Source organism: Gekko japonicus, unplaced genomic scaffold (genome assembly GCF_001447785.1).
Source record: "Gekko japonicus isolate JY-2015 unplaced genomic scaffold, Gekko_japonicus_V1.1 scaffold2066, whole genome shotgun sequence".
NCBI lineage: Eukaryota > Metazoa > Chordata > Lepidosauria > Squamata > Gekkonidae > Gekko > Gekko japonicus.
This window is the reverse complement of record NW_015168107.1, coordinates 107179-116317: the sequence shown is the minus strand read 5'-3', so window position 1 is coordinate 116317 and position 9139 is coordinate 107179.

The following is a 9139-nucleotide window of genomic DNA, read 5'->3' as shown; positions in this document are numbered from 1 at the left end:
ACTCATTAGCATAACTCATTAGCATATGCCACACACCCTGACATCACCGGAAGTGTGTCATAAGGCCACACCCCCTGACATCACCAGAAGTATATCATAAGGCTACACACCCTGCCCCCAACGGTCCCGGCCGCCACCGCCGCCCTTGCAGCTCCACGGCCGAGCCCCATTAGGGGCCCGGCGGTGGACCTGCAAGGCCGGCGGGAGTGCAAGGAAGCCCCGCGAAGGCCCTCCCTGGCCCCAGGCAGGCAGGGGTGGGGAGAAGCAGAGAGGAAGCTACTTACCCTCCCTCTTCTCCTGCCTCCTCCTGGCTGAATGAGGGCCGGAAGCGGGGCGGCCGGAAGCAAGGGGCGGGGCTTCGTCATGTGCCCCACCCCCCGTACCTCACCCGGGGGAACTGTGATCCCCCGCGATCCCCTCCGAAATTACCTCTGTATATATATATGAGCTTGTACCTATTTTTGCATTTCTTTCTTTCTTTCTCTCTTTCTTTCTTTCTTTCTTTCTTTCTTTCTTTCTGTTTCTTCTCACCAAATTGGTTCCATAAAATATATGCATATTTCAACCTTACTTGCGTGTCAATAAATCAGCATGATGCATTACAGGTGTGTTATAAATGAGACACCATTGTAGGTATGAATCGTATCTCGAAACTGTCCGAGGTGGGTAGGCATTACAAATGAGCTGCGCGGCTCACCACACACAAAAAATGGAGACCCAGCATCATTAAGGAAAAAAATATATAAATGAATATGAAAAGGAAACAAAATTGGGAACGTTCCCCCCGTCCATATTTGTGTGTTCTCCGGCACACAAAGTTCTCCAAAGAAGAGTTTAGAACTGTGATCTAATCAATCTTTTCTCCCAAAGTACCAGAACCTGAGGGCATCTAATGAAGCTTCTAGTGTTCTGGCTCCACTGGTGGACCTCCTGATGGCACCTGGTATTTTTGGCCACTGTGTGACAGAGTGTTGGACTGGATGGGCCATTGGCCTGATCCAACATTGGCTCCTCTTATGTTCTTATATGGAGCAGAGGTCTATCAGTGGCTATTAAGCCACAAAGTATAGGTAGGAACTCTCGATCTGGGGCAAGGGATGCTCTGTATTCTTGGTGCTGGGGGGGGGGCAACGATGGGAGGGCTTCTAGTGTCCTGGCCCCACTGGTGGACCTCCTGATGGCACCTGGTATTTTTGGCCACTGTGTGACAGAGTGTTGGACTGGATGGGCCATTGGCCTGATCCAACATTGGCTCCTCTTATGTTCTTATATGGAGCAGAGGTCAATCAGTGGCTATTAAGCCACAAAGTATAGGTAGGAACTCTCAATCTGGGGCAAGGGATGCTCTGTATTCTTGGTGCTGGGGGGGCAACGATGGGAGGGCTTTTAGTGTCCTGGCCCCACTGCTGGACCTCCTGATGGCACCTGGTATTTTTGGCCACTGTGTGACACAGAGTGTTGGACTGGATGGGCCATTGGCCTGATCCAACATTGGCTTCTCTTATGTTCTTATAAGCTGATGGGCAGTAAACTCAAGACGGATAAAAGGGGATGCTAAGTGATTAAAATGTGGAGTTCCCTGCTAGAGGATGTAGTGATGGCTGCAGGCATAGATGGCTTTAAAGGGAGTTTCAACAGATTCATGGAGGTGAGGTCGATCACTGGCTACCAGCCATGGTGACTAAAGGGAACTTCCCCGTTCAGAAGTAGGAATACTCTGGATCCCAGGGCCAGGAGACAATTTCAGGGGAAGGCCTCAGTCTCTATGACCTGTTCTTGCTAGGGTTCAAAGAAGAAGAAGAAGAAAAAGAGGAAGAGGAAGAAGAAGAAGAAGAGGAGGAGGAGGAGCAGGAGGAGGCAGCGATTGGATTTATACCCCACTTTTCACTACCTGGAAGGATTCTTGTAGTGGCTTACAATTGCCTTCCCTTCCTCCACGCACAACAGACACCCTGTGAGATTTGTGGGGCTGAGAGAGTTCTGAGAGAACTGTGACTGACCCAAGGTCACTTAGCTGTCTTCATGCAAAGTAGTGGGGAATAAAACCCGGTTCTCCAATCAGAGTCTGTAGCTCTTATCCGCCACACCAAGGTGGCTTGGGAAATACTTGGAGATTTGGGGGTGGAGCCTGGGGAACGCGGGGCTTGCAGGGGAAAGGGATCTCAGGCAGGGCTCTTTTTGTAGCAGGAACTCCTTTGCATATTAGGCCACCCCCCTAATGTAGCCAATCCTCCAAGAGCTTACAGAGCTCTTCTTACAGGAGCTACTGTAAGCTCTTGGAGGATTGGCTACATTAGGGGTGTGTCGCTTAATATGCAAATGAGTACCTGCTACAAAAAGAGCCCTGCGAGCAAGGTACAATGCCATGGAACCCACCCTCCAAAGCAGCCATGGGGAACTAATCTCTGTAGTCTGGATATTAGTCTGTAGTTCTAATAACAGACAAATCTTTAGCCCCCCCTTGAGGTTGACAATTTTGTGTTGCACCTCCAGAGGAAACTGATTGGCCACTGTGTGAGACAGGATGCTGGGCTCGATGGACCTCTGGTCCGATCCAGCAGAGCTCTTCTTATTTTCTTATTTTTTTGAGTCAATGAAAATGCAGATGAGTTCCTGAGAGATAAATGTTGGGAGAGGTAAAAAAACAAACAAACCCAAAACGGCAATCTATGCCTCCCTCTCCCACTTCCTTGTATCGCATTGGCTTCAAGTAGGCTTCTAAATGGAATGTGACGGTCTTACAAGCACAATAACAACATCCAACAAACGAGAATAACAAACACCTCCGGAGCATGGGAGGTTTCGTGATTCTGCTGTTGTCAACTCTTTCGGTGGCTTTAATTTCCAGCGGTAAGCACAAACTCCTAGCAAGCGTTGTCAAAACCACAATGAAGTCATGTCATTGAATATTAAAGGACCGGCCTACACACTGCCAAACACCCAGATTTGAATTTCATGCTCTCGACTAAACCTCCAGACAAATATGTCTAATTTCATAAAAACCTTTGCCGGCCACTGAAAACCTGACAGCCGGCCCGCGGTGCTATCCCTTTGCTCTGCACAGAAGAGGACTTTATAATGCAAGGGAGTCTGGTAGCCTCAGGGGATGCAGAAGATTGGGAAACTAGAAGCAAAACAGAGCTAGTTTTGGCTGGGAGGAATACGACAAAAAGGAGGAACGAAAGCGTCAATGGGCTGCATGTTTATGGATTCTCAGTTGTTATCATTATGGTGGTGGTGGTTGTTTTATTTTGTACTAGGAGCAAAGGCCATTGTATAAAAGCAATACAACAAGCTCTAGAAAGAGGGACCCCCCCCCAGCGGGTGTGCAGAGCCACCGCCGCCACCTCCAGGCAGTCTCAGCCTCCCCCGAGCGAGCCATGGCAAAGAAGTGAGTGGCATCACCCAGCACGTATTCTGGTGCCCCACTGTCATTCAAAGCGCCACCGCCTCTTGCTCTCCATCTGCATGTTCCCAGGCATGTGCTGCTGTCCACCAGGCTTCTGCTGCTCGGGCCGGTCTGTGCGCTCAGAGCCTTTGTCTCTCTGGGCTGAGCAGGGTGGGTCCCACCCCCCACCTTGGAGAGCATGCCAGGGCCAGGCGCAGGGAAAGCAGGGTGCTGTTGCTGCCAGCGCCACCGGTGCCACCTCGAGGTGGTCTTGGCCTCCTCCAAGTGCAAAGAGGTGAGCGGCATTACCTGGCACATATTCTGGTGCTCCTCTGTCATTGAGAGTGCCTCTCACTCTCCAGCCACATGTTCCTGGGCATGCATCGGTGGCCGGGCCGGGCTTCTGCCACTCCGACAAGGCCTGCTTGGGCTGGCCTGCACACTCGGAGCCTTTGTCTCTCCAGGCCGAGCAGGGTTCGCTCCTGCCCGCTATCTTGGAGAGAGCTCGCATGACACTGAGGCCGAGACACTGGCCGCCCCTTCTATGGGCAGGACTCCAGCAACACAACGACTGGATTGGCACACCGTTGGAGTGGCAGGTCAGCAAGCCAAATGCTGTGGGAGCTTATGGAAGGTTCACACCAAAATAGAATTATATATAAAGAGAGATTTTATTATTTCAATTTATATCCCACCCTTCCCATGAACGGGCTCAGGGTGGGGTCACAACAATAGATCCCAATACAATCGTAAAATAATTCAGTTAATAAATATCAAACTTTAAATTAATACAATGTTGTTGTTAGCCATTCAGTTGTGTCCAGCTGTTGGCGATTCTATGGGCCAGCTCTCTCCACGTTTTCCGATCTTGTACTGTTTCTTTGAGTCATTCTATGCTCGGGCTGGTATCAACTTTTATGGTGCCTAGCCACCGTGTTCTTTGGCGTCCCGGTTTCCTTTTGCCGCTCACCAATTCAAGCATGATTTTTTTCCCAGTGAGTTCTTTGGCAAGAAATGGCCAAAATAAGTCAGTCACAGATTTGTGATTTTTCCTTCCAATGGCATGTAACAAAACCAGTTAAAACAAGTTAAAGTGGACGGTGCAGCAAATTCCAATTTTCAGTTCCTGCAGCCGCAGCCGAGACATAAAGATCTCAACAGCAGCATACAGCAACAGCAGCAGGGAGGCCAGCTGGTAGATGACCACTGCCTCAACCAAAGGCCTGGTGGAACAGCTCCATTTTGTAGGCCCTGCGGAACTGCAACAGGTCCCTGACCTAGCTGGCCCAGGTTAGCCCAATTTTGTCAGCTCTTGGAAGCTAAGCAGGGTCAGCCCTGGTAAGTACTTGGATGAGAGTGCCTCACAGAGTGCCTGTTGTGGGGAGGGGAAGGGAAAGGAGTTTGTAAGCCGCTCTGAGACTCCAAGTCAAGGGCGGGGTATAAATCCAATCTCTTCTCCTTCGCCGGCTTGCTTTACCTTCTTCTTCTTCTTCTTCTTCTTCTTCTTCTTCTTCTTCTTCTTCTTCTTCTTCTTCTTCTTCTTCTTCTTCTTCTTCTTCTTCTTCTTCTTCTCTCGTTTTGTGTCGTGACAACGACAGTAGCAATCATGACTATTATCACTGCTCATTACTCTTAATTTATTCATGATACATAGTGCCATCGATGCACATGGCGACGCAGAGAACAACATCAGCAAATGTACGCCCCGGGCGTAGAGGTACAACAATAGAAACAGCGATGGCGGAATCACTCCTTGTCTCCAGAAGCGAATAATTAAGTGGAGCTCAGGGTCATCGCGCGAAAGGATCGTCGTGTGGGAAAGAACACTCGAAAGAGCTGAAGCATGTCATTTATTCAACAGATTCTTTCAGGGGGGGAAATACGCGATCATAAAAGTTATTTATATCTCCCTGTTTATCCGTCACGCAGACAGCATGGCCACATTGAGATCACTCGTCAAGCAGACGCCGTTTCATTTATTTATTTATTTTAAAAACACCGCACCTTACAGCCCAGTATCAAAGTCCGACTAATGGTTCAATCCAAAGCAAAGTTACACCCTTCTCTGTTCCGGGCTCTGGCCTGCCAGCCCTATGGGAATTTCTATCCCTTTATGAATTAACTACGGACCTCCTTCTCCCCAGGGAAATTTGTCTGTCTTCCTCTGTTAGTGTCTTTCGCCAGTGGGTGAAGACTCTTTTGTGTAGTGGCTAAGTGCGCGGACTCTAATCTGGGAGGGCCGTGTTTGATTCCCTGACTCCTCCACTTGCACCTGCTGGATGACCTTGGGCAAGCCGTAGTTCTGGCACAGCTGTTCTCGAAAAAGAGCAGTTTCTGTCAGAGTTCTCTCAGCCCCACCCACCTCACAGGCAATGTTCCCTCTAAGCTGTGGAGTCCTGTGAGCAAAAATTCGACTTTGTGAGCTACCGGCGTTAGAGTTGCGAGCAGGTGATTTGGCTGCTGTATAAATCAGTTTGCTCCGGAGCCATCCTTCCTGAGCTAAGACAAAAATGTCTGAGCCGGAGGCTAAAGAACTGTGAGCTAGCCTACACTAACTCAGCTTAGAGGGAACACTGCTCACAGGGTGTCTGTTGTGGGGAGGGGAAGGGAAAGGAGTTTGTAAGCCACTCTGAGACTCCATTGGGTAGTGAAGGGCAGGGTATTAATCCAATCTCTTATTTTCTTCTTCTTCACTTCATCTGGCATACCCTCATAATGGTTACTGGTCCCTTTACTAGCATTGTTTGTTTTTCATTGAACTGTAGAAGAAGAAGAGAAGGAGGACTACTAGTAGTAGGAGATTGGATTTATATCCCACCCTTCACTACCCGAAGGAGTCTCGGAGTGGCTTTCCCTTCCCCTCCCCACAACAGACACCCTGTGAGCCAGCTGGGGCAGAGAGAGCTCTTTCAAGAACTGCTCTTGAGAGAACAGCTCTGAAAGAACTTATGGCTGACCCAAGGTCACCCAGCTGGCTGCACAGGGAGGAGCGGGGAATCAAACCCAGTTCTCCCAGCTTGGAGTCCACGCACTTCACCAGTACAGTGATCTGGCTCTATGATTTTAACTGCATTTTCCGTTGCTCAAGGGTTTGGATGTGTTTTATGTTTGCTGCCTTGTGGACCCTGATCAGGTGGAAAGGCACCATTCAAATGTTTCTGATGGTGATGATGATGATAATGGGGGTGGGGGTGGAAGTGTCCCCATAGGGTTGTCAAGGCGAAAAATGTTCAGAGGTGGTTCGCCAATCACCGTTGCCTGCCTCTCCATTGCAACCTTGGACTTCCCTGGTGGTCTCCCATCCAAGTACTAACCAGAGCCAACCCTACTTAGCTTCCAAGAGAGGATGAAATCTGGCTAGCCTGGGCCAGCTATATGTTGGTCGAAAGTGTTCTCAAGGGCAGCTACATATTGATGGAAAGTGCACTCAAGTTGCAGCCAACTCATGGCGATCCCATAGGGTTTTCAAGACAAGAGATGTTCCAAGGGGGGTTTGCCATTGCCTATCTCTGTGTCATGACCCTGGGCCTCCTTGGTGGTCTCTCATCCAACCTGGGTCCTCTCTGCATGTTCTAACCCAACTGCTCAGCAATTTTATGGAGTGCCCATGAGTTCTTGTATTGTGAGAAAGGGAGAAAAGTACTTCTCTCTCTACCGGCTCTATCTCATGCATAATCTTATAAACCTCGATCATGTCACCCCTCAGCCATCGTTTCTCTAAGCTAAAAAGCCCCAAGCATTTTAACCTTTCTTCATAGGGAAAGTGTTCCAACCCTTTGATCAGTCTAGTTGCTCTTTTCTGCACTTTTTCCAAAGCTATAATATCCTTTTTGAGGTGTGGTGACCAGAACTGTACACAGTACTCCAAATGAGGTCGCACCATTGATTTATACAGGGGCATGATGATAGGAGCTGCGGTGGCTCAAGTGGTTAAGATGCTGAACTGCAGGCTGTGGACAGTCAGTAGTTCAGCAGTTCGAGACCCGCGTTGCCGCATGACGGAGTGAGCTCCAGTCTCTAGCTCCAGCTCCTGCCAACCTAGCAGTTCGAAAGCAAGAAATTGCAAGTAGATAAATAGGTCCCACTTCGGTGGGAAGGTAACAGCGTTCCGTGCGCCTTGGTGTTTAGTTATGCCGGCCACATGACCACGGAAACATCTTCGGACAACACTGGTTCTTCGACTTTGAAACAGAGATGAGCACCGCGACCCTAGAGTCGGACTCGCCTGGCTTTCAAGCAAGGGAACCTTTACCTTTACCTATGATGATACTGGCTGATTTGTTTTCAATTCCCCTCCTAATAATCCCCAGCATAGCGTTGGCCTTTTTTATTACAGTTGCATACTGTCTTGACATTTTCATTGAGTTATCTACTGTGACTCCAAGATCTCTTTCTTGGTCAGTCTCTGCCAGTTCGGACCTCCTCTATATGTATTTATATTTAGGATGTTTGCCTCCAATGTGCATCACTTTTCACGTGCCCACATTGAACATCTTTTGCCTTATTGATGCCCACTCACCCATCCTCGACAGATCCCTTTGGAGTGCCTCACAATCCCTGGTTCTCGCCACCCTGAAGGACCTTGTGTCATCTTCACTGCTTTATCTCCAGATAAAAGGAGCCGGTGGTAGATGATGTGAAAGACCTCTGCCTGAGACCCTGGAGAGGCAGAGGTTGTGGCTCAGTGGTAGGGCCTCTGCTTGGCATACAGAAGGGCCCAGGTTCAATCCCAGTTGAAAAGGAGAAGGTGGTAGATGATGTGAAAGACTTCTGCCTGAAACCCTAGAGAGCTGCTGCCAGTCTGAATAGGCAATATGAACGTTGATGGATCCAGGGTCTGAATCAGTATAAGGCAGCTTCACTTGTTCACGTGCAGCAATATATGATTATCTTGGGCCGTTGTTTCTCAATAAATTATTACAGATTTGCATGGGCGCAGCCAGTGAATCGTGTGATAGTTTATTGCAGGGTGTTCTGGTTTGGTATGTGGATTTCATTGTCAACCCTTCTGGCCCGTATCAGTATATTTTGATGGGGGCCCGTTTGTGGCGATTGATTTATCGCTATGTATTTTCTCTGTGCAATCTGGTTACTCACCTTCTGTCTCAACGCTGTTGGGGGGAAAGGTGGCTTTATCCGTATTTTTAAATGAACCGGCAGCTGACGTCCCTTCCTGTGAGAAGGTGCCCTCTGGGTAGCAACCTACATGAGTCCCCATGCTAAGAGCGACGACTCCCATTACAAAATAGGCACCGGGACTGGGTCACTCGTCCCCCCCCCCACCCCGGATGGGATGTTGCCGCAGTCACGGCAGCTTAGCGAGGATCCCTGAATGATGGCTCGCACGGTGACATTGACTAAGTCGTCTCCGCGGAGGGCAGGAGCACTCCGACAATCTCCATCACAACTTTCCCATTAGAAGTCTTGATCTCTCCCGAGGAAGCCGAGAGACGCGCCGAGCTCCTTTCATTACTCCCCAGCCAGGCCGACAGTTTGAGAGGCAGGATATTACAAATGTCACTCGGGCGGCTTGCAGACAGTCCAGGGAGGAGATGAGAAAGGGGTGGCACGGTGGTGGTGGTGGGGGAGGGGACAGATCTGAGAGAAATCTTTGTTTAGGTGGCAACCGGGGAGGGCGTCTCCACCAGGCTGATTTCCTCCCCCATTGTTTTGCCGGCCTCCTCTTGGAAGAGAAAATCAGCAGGCGAAGAAGAAGAAGAAGAGGAGGAGGAGGAGGAGGAGGAGGAGGAG